The following is a 12,304-nucleotide window of genomic DNA, read 5'->3' as shown; positions in this document are numbered from 1 at the left end:
AGATCGACATCTGGTCGGGGGGAGTCCCACTGGATACCGCTGGTACGCTCCTTGTAGAGGGCCCAGCGCGTTCCGTGGGTTGCTCCACTGGATCGGAGGTGCTAGAGGAGTGATGGTCCCCAGAGGGTTGGTTCCCTGCGGGGTTTGCCACCACTGTGATCCTCAAACCACTCGCGCTACTGCCGGAAGTGGTTCTCGTCTGTCGGCCGCCAGAACGAGCCCCAGATCGCGGCCGCGGCAACGGCGCCCAGACACGTGAGGCAGCGATCGTGACCATCACCCGGTGCCAGGTAACGACCGCACCCAGAAACGCACGGGTGAAACGGCATCCTTATAAGGACGATCCGTCGTCTTTACAAAGACGCACCCGTGAAGCTCTTTTAGAGAGAATTTGCTCTTTTAGGAAATGCTCTTTCAGTGCTGAGGCGCACAGGGGGGATGGCCGCTTGCAACACGACAGGGGTAGTGCAACCTGAAGTGTGCAAATCCACTCGACACAGGAACGACCGCCGCTGAAGCGCCGTCTCGCCAACACACGAAGCTTCCGAGAGCGTGCTGAACCCGTAGTTCACAGCAGACACAGTTGAGCAGAGCGATACTAAAGCTCGGCTCCGAAGCGAAAAGCTGGTATGCATTGCACCTGCTGCCCTCTTATACTCACGCAGTGATCAGCGGCAGCTGGATGCAATAATTGCATGCCAATGTGCATTGGCTCGTTTAGTTTACACTCGAAGTAGATTGGTCTATCGAAGCGATATCCCATATTCGTCGGTCATCCGACGTGGCGTCGAGAGTGACCGACTGAAAGGGAACTAAGTCGTAAAGGTTTGGAATGACATGAGGGTTAGGAAATTATGACAGAATAACAGTCAATTGTCTGCATTCAAGCTCAAAATCTGTGCTTTACTGTCAAGTCCAAGTGACAAAAATGCATTATTAAGTTTGTTGCATTTGCTGTGAATTCAGTAATATCATTATTTGTTTCTGTCCTGTTTTATTTAGTCATTTATTTAGCCCAGCACAACATTCACATAAGTCGTGGGCTGGATAAGCTGGGCTGGATCCAGATCTGGCCCTTGGTAATCATTGTTTACCGAGCTCTGATGACTGATGATCCAGAAATAAGTTCATTATCAAAAAGAACAGCTGAACACCACTTAATAAATAAAATATAGAATTAATGATAAAATATAAAAATATACAGTGTCAAAATATTGTTACAACATATTTTGTTAAATAATGCCTTGATTTATTATAAATGTAAAATGCTAAACTGATGAGACTTGGTTTTAATAAATAGAATAATCTATTACTGTTAATGTAAAAATACTAAATCTATTTTTTTTTCTGACAGTGTTAAGTAATTATTTTTATTTAACCAAGAGAATGTGACTAGAACATGAATTTCCATTTATTAAAAAATTCATTGATTAATTCAGTTTTGTAGATAAATGCCCTTGAAAATATTAGTCAAGGTTTCTTCCATAGCCAGGTTTACGAATTAATTGCTACATCAAACTGTTCGCTTTCAAAGCATCAAGAAAAAATACATACATTTTTCACGATATGACCTCTTTAAGGATGCCACTCTAATGTAAAGTGGCACTTCTATTCTAAACAGCACTAATGACAAACTTCAGTGTTTTGCTTTAGTCAACGGGAGAGCTTCCGATGCATTTAAATCATTTCTACAGTTTTCAAACATTCACACTGTGTTTTCTTAATTCCTGCTCTTTCAGATGTCATATAAATACTCGATGAGGGGGCTTTGCAGCACCGAATGCTGCCTGAGGCTTATCACTGTTTGAGAGAAAGCAAACAGCTTTTGTTAGGATTTCAATAAATTCTGTCCATAACCCTTTCAGTTTATTTCCTACACGAGGCAGAATATCCTCCAGCAATCAGTGTGCTGCTGAACGATAGCAGCGTTTTTTAAGTTCCGACCCTTTTTTGATTTTCCGATGCTGCCCTTGAAGTCATTTTGTTATGTGTGAATCAAAAGGAATACCCGTATCTCATCTCATGCTTGTCCGTCTGTAATTGTTGTATTAGTCCTCAGAAAGACGCTCTGCTAATGTCTGCGAAAGACATAAGTGGGTAGCTTTTTGTGCACGTTCTGCAAACACTAACCAACACTGGTCTGATTCATCAAGTTCTTGAGGATGCAACATGATTCATGGTTTCTCTCTTAGTGATTTCCAGAAAGCCCATGTCCCAGAGAGGGTAATTAGATTGGCACGCAAAGTGGAGACCAAATTGGACAAGTAATACATAATATATGATTGACGTATATATGATTACCAGTATCTTTTAAGTAAATTTCAAACTCATGTTTGAGAGGACCATGCCATCCATTAAATCCTGCCAATTAACTACTGTACTGTATTTAAATCACCTTATATCACTTCCGTTCAGAAGAACTCTTGACATGTCTCTCTTATTGCAGCAATTAGACAGATTTACAATAGCTCTTTTCCAAAAGTGAGCGGTCTTGCTTATCTAATTAGGCTGTTAGTGTCGAAGACATAAGCATACTAACAACATGGAACCGCAAAATTGACTGGTTTGAAGTGCTTTACATATGTAGCAACCCTCTTCACGATCATGGCACACAAACAGCAGTTCATAATTCCTTAATTAAAACACTTGAGTTTGAGAGTATGTTGCTAAGCCAACAATGTGACATGACAAGAAGAGCACACTCACATATTGAGTCTTCAGTGTCACATGATCCTTCAAAAATCATTCTAATATTCAGATTTATTATATACTGTATACACTCTCCTAAAGGATTATTATGAACACCATACTAATACTGTGTTTGACCCCCTTTCGCCTTCAGAACTGCCTTAATTCTACGTAGCATTGATTCAACAAGGTGCTGAAAGGATGCACATCCAGGGCATGAAGCTCCCGTTCCACCACATCCCAAAGATGCTCTATTGGGTTGAGATCTGGTGACTTTTGGGACCATTTTAGTACAGTGAACTCATTGCCATGTTCAAGAAACCAATTTGAAATGATTCGAGCTTTGTGAGCTTGGTGCATTATCCTGCTGGAAGTAGCCATCAGAGGATGGGTACATGGTGGTCATTAAGGGATGGACATGGTCAGAAACAATGTTCAGGTAGGCCGTGGCATTTAAACAATGCCCAATTGGCACTAAGAGGCCTAAAGTGTGCGGAGAAAACATCCCCCACACCATTACACCACCACCAGCAGCCTGCACAGTGGTAACAAGGCATGATGGATCCATGTTCTCATTCTGTTTATGCCAAATTCTGACTTTACCATCTGAATGACTCAACAGAAATCAAGACTCATCAGACCAGGCAACATTTTTCCATGTCTTCAACTTTCCAATTTTGGTGAGCTTGTGCAAATTGTAGCCTCTTTTTCCTATTTGTAGTGGATATGAGTGGTGGGGTCTTCTGCTGTTGTAGTCATCCGCCTCAAGGTTGTGTGTGTTGTGGCTTCACAAATATCTAGCTGCATACCTCGGTTGTAACGAGTGGTTATTTCAGTCAAAGTTGCTCTTCTATCAGCTTGAATCAGTCGGCCCATTCTCCTCTGACCTCTGGCATCAACAAGGCATTTTCGCCCACAGGACTGCGGCATACTGGATGTTTTTCCCTTTTCACACCATTCTTTGTAAACCCTAGAAATGGTTGTGCGTGAAAATATATATATATATATATATACATATATGTATATGTATATGTATATGTATATGTATGTATATATATATATATATATATATATGTGTGTGTGTGTGTGTGTATATAAATATTTATATGTATATGTATATATATATATATATATATATATATATATATATATAGAGAGAGAGAGAGAGAGAGAGAGAGAGAGAGAGAGAGAGCAAGAGCGAGAGAGCGAGATCATATATATATTGACTAGCATTTCTCAACAATAAGAATATTCCTTTTGTTTAATCAACATATGAGGATGATGAGTGATTCACATTCTCTAACACACAGTGTGTGCTGACATTTTTCAGAAGCAAATTGCGATCTTTAAAAAAAGCAACTTCCTCCCACATCTGGGATTAAAACGATTATAGACTATTTTCGGGGTGTGTGATTCTGAGAGTGCAGTGATTTCTGTGCTGTTTAACAAACACTCGAGCGCTGGAAATAAGACTGATTTGCATTCGCCCACTCATCTACAGTGAACATGACGCGTTCTCTGAGGGATGACGCTGGTATCAGAACATGGCAGACGCTGTTTTTGAGATGTACAGTGAAAGGCTACAAGTGTTCCTCTAGCAGATCAACTGGATGGATCACTGTGTCATTGACTAATGTCTGAGATACGTGACTCTTCGCATGCCTTCAAAGGAGATCCTATATATGCTGAAAATAAAATAAGGAAAACATTCGATTTTCGAGTTACCAAGGATCTCCCAATGCTATACTATCACAATGTGCCATAAATTGTGCATATTATCCTGTCAGGGGGACAACAATTTAACCCTGGTGACTGAAAAATGACAGATTTAGAGATTTATTTTTATTTAGTGGATACTTTTATCCAAAGCAACCTACATTACAACAATTCCCCTGGAGCAACTGGGGTTAAGTGCTTTACTCAAAGGCACAATGGTCATACTTCGTGAATCGGATCATCTAGGCCTCAATCCAGCAACATTCTTGCCTTTAGCCACCACAAAATCATCTACTATGAAAGCAGTACATTTAAGGTGGAGTTCCAATATAATTCACTTTCTTTATTTTTTATACAAAACACAAGTTGTCCTTGACATATTGGCAGTGACATATTGGTCGGATGGCCTTAAATTAATAGTTCACCAAAAATTATGTATTGAGGACTCATATTTGTGGATTATTATGAAGTTTGTATCAGCTGTTTGAAATCTTATTCTGACGGCACTCATTCACTGAAGAGGATCTGTTGTATCTGATGTAATGATACATTTCTCCAAATCTGTTCTGATGAAGACAAATTCATTACACCTTGGATGTTCTGAGAGTAAATGCATTTTTAGCAACTTTTTTGGTGAACTGTGCTTTTGCAAATTCAACAAACTCCTATTCCAAGAAGAGTCACCATGTGCCTTATATTCAATTTAAACCAGCTACTGTATATGCACTATGCAAGTTTTACCAACGTTTACGATTATTGCTTCTCAGGTTGTGCAAGATTTATTACAAAAGCAATGAATCTAACATTAGTCAGCATGTAACACTATGCAACCTTCAAATTTAGTCTCAGACGACAAAATCGTCTGAATCAGACGACAAAATCGTGGCAAGAATTCAGTGTGCAGCCAGCTTTAAGTTAATGGACATGCTTTGCTCTGTTGAGGTTGCCTAATCTGGGAAATTACTTCTACAATTGTTGCTAATTATCATGCTCAATGATTAAAAATTGGCTGCATTTGTTCCCACTGGAGCAGAAAAGCAGTACTAAGACAGATTAAGTTACAAAAGCTGTGACATGGGAACAGAAGCCTTTTTAGAAGCAAACGCTCATCTAAACTTTGGCCTTTTGGGTGCTGACTAATTTTACAGTCATTAATTAATGCAGGATATTACAGAACCCTATAAGACCATGCATTAGAAGGTTGCTCTTAGTCTGGAGGTCCAAAAAAAAAAAAACATTTTGGAGGTGCATTACATGTATACTTGCATTCAAAAGTTTGGGTTGGTAGGATTTTTCAAAAGTCTCATGCTCACAAAGGCTGCATTTATTTGATAAAACAAATGCATTAAAAACATTCCTGTGATGCAAAGCTGAATTTTCAGCATCATTGCTCCAGTCTGCAGTGTTTCATGATCCTTCAGAAATCATTCTAATATGAATGACACTTGAAAACAAGGCTACAACTTTATCATCAATGATTCTTTGGGCAATTTTACTTCCAGCCAACTTGAGTCTGCATACTTATATAATGTTGTTTTTTGTATGTTTTTATTTTAGCTAAAAAAGAGAGAACAATAACAATGCATGACCTCTTAGCTTCCATACAACAGAAAACATGCTATTTTTACATACTTTTTGCTATAAGTAATTTCAGTGCAAAAAAAAAAAATATATTCTTTTTTTTTAATCTTTATGCAAAAATCAACATCAAAGTGGCATTGCATCGTATAATTATTCTGCTTGCAATGAAACACTGTATTAATTTTCCTTTGTTCAAAACTTTTGTTACTGTAAGTCAGCCTGGGCCATGTTATCATACAGACTCTATTCAAACTTATAATTATATATAAGTTATAATTTTAGCCTCGGGAGTGCTATCTGTTTTTAATTATTATAAACCATATACTTTTTAAGAAAGTGAAGGAAAAAGTTTAAAAACTCACACTGATTTATACTGACAGAATGTTCAGTATTCAAAGTGTAGCCAACAGCGAAGACATCACTGTAAAAATCTGCATTCTGAATTGCACTTGGTCTTGTTTCTGTTTTGATTGATCTTCTATTTGTCCATCTGTGCTGAATATAATTTTTGCTGCCATGCAAATGCTGGTATTTCCTTCAGGAAACACAAATGCTTGAGATGTGTACACTAACAGAGACTCTGATTCTGCACCGCGATAGCTCTCATCATTGACGTTATGAGCATTGTGGAACCTCTATTAAATTAAGTGACCTATCAATGGATGCAGAACACTATTGAGGGGGAAACACAGTCTTGATTCAGTTTGGAAAAGAAATGATTTCTCCACCTCTACAGCACTCTTCACGATCACATCCCCCTCTCCTGTGACAACCGTGACAACACACCATGACGATCACAGAAATTGCCTATTATAGATGACAGTTCCGCTAAAGTTAATGCACAAAATGCCCCAGTGTTTTCAAAAACGTATTGCACAGGTCAAACAGAAGTATATGGAAGACTGGGATATAGAGCGTGGATAATCGGGATCAGGATAAATGCACGTACATATATACATAAATGCATGTATGGAAACAGGTGCTTACACAATACTGACATTTTGCATAAGCTAGGACAATATATATTTGTATTATTTTATAATTGATACTTTTATTCAACAAGGTCACTTTAAATTAATGGTCCTATTAATATCTAACTGTACCAGTGGTCAATAACCTCTCGCTCTATCAAATACAGCCATTTTGTTTAATCATGAACAGGGCATTACATACCAGAATGGAGCCAGTGATTGTTGTCTCAAAGTCCGAGCAAGCTATAGCATTATGATAAAACATTACAAAAACACACTTTTTAAACAAAATGCACAATAACTGAACATTCCATTTTCTTTCTGGTTTCATTGGCTGATCCATAGTTTCTCTTCTGGGAGAAGTTTTAGCTGAGGATTTCTTGTCCTCTAGAATGATCCACAAATAAAAGCCCAGAATAAACCAAACATGTCTGTAATGAGAATTCTGATAATGGTGTTCTGGAAATATTTCATCTCACTAGTTCACAATTAACTGCATACAAACTGTTTTTATATAATCTACATGTGCTCACCCCAAATCATTATCAAAGCACGTCCAGACCACGTCAGATTGTATTATGTTTAATTGTGTTAGGGCAAGAGGGACTAAGCCATTTCACTAGCATGAAATTGATTTAGTGCACTGCCTTTAGGGGGCCAATAATGACCCTTCGTCTCTGCATGACACACACCTTCATCTCCATTTCATACAGCCTTAAGAGGGAGAGAACAGCGTTTATCAATGTCCCCTATTCCCTATATAATAGAGTTGAGATGAGCAGTATCTGTCTGGTGAATAGCATTGAGAGGTTAAGTGATTTAACTATGCTGTATTATCTAGTATGTTGGGGGGAAAAAAGAGGTTCTTTACAGCAGCTCATTTACAGAAAAAAAATCTATCCATAGGTTACTACAAACAGAGACCATACTATAAACAGGAAAAAAGAAAAAATACCATGGTTTTAAGTATTTCTGAATTGAATTTAGAACACATGTACATATATTTTTTAATGTTAAATGCTTTTAAATCAGCTGAATTTTAATTGTGTTAGAAAAAGGATACCTAATTGCAATTTAAATTTCAAAGATGGATGTCAAACTTTATGGATGGATGGATGAATAGATGAATGGATGGATGGATGGTCGGAAGGAATTAATGGATGGATGATTGGATGGACAGAATAAAAAGGATGGACAGATAGATAAATGATGTAAGATGGATGATTGGATGGATGGATGTTATAAAAAAAAAATCTATGCAGAACTTACTTCAATGATGCTTAGAGTGTTCTGAGTGGTTGCTTATCCCATGCCAAAAGCTACTCTCCATTACATGGCTCGAAAGACCTTTTCAATGTAAGTCTATGGGCTTTCTTCTGTTTCATAGTACACATAATGCAAGTCTGGCCTCACTTTTCCACTTGAATTGAGATATCATTCATCTTTGTAGTGCAAACAGTGTGGGATGAGTAATGAGTCAAAGTTTAACACTTTTTCAGGTTTGTTCAAATGCTTTAGCAAACACCACTTATAATACCAAATACTGCTACAGTCAGGCATGGTGGTTTCACAATGGCACTGTGTGAGAGCTGGGGAGCAATTGAGCAACAAATGAACCTGAAACAATGTTCAAATATGAGATGAGTAAGGATTTTTGGAACAGAGGTGTTTTCTATTTCAAGAGGGGGATATGTTCATTTTTATTACCAAAATGATGTGATTACAGATACTAGTCCGGGCGCAGGTAGGGCAGGAATATGGTTGAAACCGCAAAGTGCATTAATTCAATGGGGAAAGTATCCTTTTAAACCCCCATCTTAATGGAGTGAAGTGCTTTTCAAAATTGAAAAATAGAGCTGAATGGCCCTGTTCCACTGTGGAGGAGGAGGGGAAAAGGCAGCGGGTCCTTGCTGTGATTTTGACATCAGAAAACGGCTATTGTCCTGAATCAGCGACAGCTTCACTATGTCTTTGTACGTGGCCTTCTGTCAAAGAAACTGCATGTCAGGGTCACTGCAGACATGCGAGCGGGTGTCTTCACATGTGAGCTGTTGTTCTATGTGTGGCTACATTGACTGCTTCATTGGCTGGGGAAAGGTGAGTCAGTCAGGCATGAAATCTTTGGGTTTGATGATGTGTGCCAAACAGCCCTTGGCTTATTGCAGTAATGTTGCTGAGGAAGGTTTAAGCCCTTGTGACAGTGATGATAGGATCTTAATAGGCAGGTGAGCTATCAGGGCAAAGAGCGGAGGGAGGCAAAGCGGAGGGTTTTTGCGGTGAAGCTAAAATAAACTCTGTCACATGCAGTTAGTTACCGTCATGAGCTATGACTCAGTCTTCCTCCCAAATATTTGGCAAAAAGCAGATCTCATGGCATTTCAGATGTCTGACATGACATTAAGATATGAACAAGCATATATATAAGGTACACTATCATTAAAAAGTTTGGGGTTGTTAAGTTTTTGTTTTCGGTTTAATTTTTGAAAGAAATTAATACACTTGCTCAGAAAGGATGTGAAAGTACAGATGATTTCAATATCAAATAAATTCTGTTCTTTTAAACTTCCTATCAAATCGGAAAAATTGTTTCTACAAAAATATTGATTCATCATTGATAATAATAATAATTTATGTTTTTTAAGCAGCAAAAATTCAGCGTTGCATTTCAGGAATAAATTACATTTTAAAATGTATTCAGACAGAAAAGAGTTATTTAAAATTGTAATAATATTCCTTAATTTTTTTAATTAACAAATTACTGTTTTTATTATATTGTTTGATCCAATAATAAAGGAAAGTGTTCCAGGAAAGTAATGCAGTATATTTTAACTTTTAAATGTATCATTATTTGGAATGTATTGTTTTTAAAAACAAAAAACAGAAGCCCTAGAGCACAACATCATATCCTGATGGATGCGGATTATCCTAAATGCAGTAGTGCATACCCGCAGTTAGTAATTATCATAATACCCATCCAAAACATCTACATACTGTGTGAGTGCTTTCCGCCTAACTTCACAGTCTGCAAATGTATTCCTTATGCTCTTTAAAAACTTGAAGCACATGAAGCATATATATATATATATATATGTTGAATTTATTTTAAATAAATATACCTATAAGGAAAAAACTTACATTTTAAATTTTATGGATCAAGATTCTTGAATAAAAACACAAATCTGATTATATTACAGATCTGAGGCTGGACAAAATGTCTGATTATAATTCAGATAAAGCCTGAAGCTCTCTTAAATAATCCTCCCCTGACAGGAAATGAATGCATTATGTGGAACTGAATTTAATAAAACATCTTAAATATCCCCAGCGGAAATGTTGCAAGGAGAAATGCTTGAAAACAACATTTCTTGTGTACTTTCTTCTTGGTAATGCAAATCAATTATCTGTTTTGTTATTGGCATTTTGATTCATAGCAGACAGGAACTGATTAAAAGAAGTTTCCCTACCCAAGATCAGGAACTTATGGAAGCAAAAACCAAAATCTGTTGATCATTATAAAGGCAGCCATGCAATGTTTTCTTCCTTGCCACAATTTTGTAATACAGAATATTTTACAGAAAATGATTGCCATCCCAATGCAAAAGTGTATATTTAATTCCATGCACATAACCTTAAATTACCATCTGACTAGTCCATTTAGTATTGGAGACTACTAGAAAGTATACAAATTCCCAAGATAGTTGGAGGTAAAAATTGATAATGCACTTAAATTAAGAATTTCCCTCTCTTGATATTTACACACAATAACCACCAAACACCAAAATGAAGACTGAGCCAGATTATGAAGCTTTACCATTAGCAGAAGTGCCCTGAATGGCTTGAAAGGGAAGAAAAGCCTGCTGAAAGTTGAGCGGCACAACACCTGTTCATGATTTTATGATTTAATAGCAAGTGTCCAAACACCAAAAGCGAAAAATGCACACACACACACACAAAATCAGGTATTACTTGCTGCCTCAAAATACTCTGTGATCAAACTCCAACGGCAAAAAAAGGCTCCCGAATGATTGAATGAGGCAAAAATCCAATACAGCTCAATCTGAGGTAATGGCTGCCTAAGACCTCCAGCTGATCTGAAGAGAAAAACAGTGCAAGTGGTGTATTGTGGGAAGGCCAGCATGCTGAAAAGGGCTCATATTGACGTCACGCTTTGAGTGTCAATCCTTTTATGCCTCTTCAACCTTGCCAACGATCGTGAAACATAATGAGCCGTTCCTCTCGGAGTGAACAGAACTCATAATTTCTGTCTCTCGCAGGACTGTCACAACAAAGTGAGAGAGCGTTTCATGTTATGACACGTATGAGGAAAGAGCAGGTCAAGGGGCTTACGCATAAACTCAATGTGTTCATGTAGGCGAAGATGGATGTGAGGTCAGCAATGCGGATGGGAAACAAAAGATAATTTCCTGAAATTTGTTTGCTCTTTGACATATTGCCTCGGACACACAGTCATTATTCAAAGACTGAGTGAAATGAGGGCAAGTCTGGGATAAGATGGCAGTCTCAGGTTTATAAATGCGATGGAGTAAAGAAAAGGTAGTTGTAACACTTTTTAGTTTGAGTTATTTGTTAATGTTTAGTTTAAACCCTTGAAGGTTTGCCTCTTTCAACTATTAGGACAATTCTGCAGCCATTTCCAATGCCAATTAAATGTATAACTATGCAAACGTTAATGGAAGCAACAATAATGTAATGTTTAGGATCAAATAATGCACTTAATGAAATAACAATTCAAACCAGAATTTACAAAGTCATTTTTATATTAAAATAAACTTACATTTAACATTGCTGTGTAAGTTTAAAATGATTACTTATGTTACTTAAAATTGTAAAATGTGTTACAATTATTATTGTTACCGTGATCTAAAATGACTCGTATCGTCATGTTTTTTTTTTTTTTTTTTTTTTTGTGGTACTGCCCACCTCAACTACAAACGTAGGCCTGAATATTAAACCGGATCTCTGAAAACACTGGCTCCACAGTGATTTCAACTATAATATTAGCGGAGGAAGTCAGGCTAACCAAAGAAAGGCAAACTCGCAGGCATTTCCGCCAACTGCCTTCCCAAGGTCTGAGACCGGAGGATGCATTCAACTCAAATTCTATTCACACAAACCCACACAGCACAAACCAAACCCTATCTGACTCATGACTTGCCAGACCATGTCTAAAAGCAGGCTCTAAACATAGCCTAAAACCAAAGCCGAGAACTCCTGTTATGTTACAGAGTGCCTTGAGATGATTGACAACTGAAAGACTGAGGAAATCTATTGTGCTGCTTCAAGAAAGGATGAAGAGAATTGAGAATACTTAGATTTTTACCTTAAGA

At 37.6% G+C, this 12,304-nt stretch overlaps 1 protein-coding gene across 1 annotated transcript in view; it reads right to left on the bottom strand.

Moving 5' to 3' along the window:
- The window catches only part of LOC113051985 (NT-3 growth factor receptor), a 93,545-nt gene that overhangs the window by 33,220 nt on the left and 48,021 nt on the right, over positions 1-12,304 (bottom strand). The window lies entirely within an intron of this gene.

The sequence above is a fragment of the Carassius auratus genome, chromosome 32, assembly GCF_003368295.1.
Source record: "Carassius auratus strain Wakin chromosome 32, ASM336829v1, whole genome shotgun sequence".
NCBI classification, from domain to species: domain Eukaryota; kingdom Metazoa; phylum Chordata; class Actinopteri; order Cypriniformes; family Cyprinidae; genus Carassius; species Carassius auratus.
Note: the sequence above shows the minus strand (reverse complement) of the source record. Positions and strands in the feature narration are given on the sequence as shown.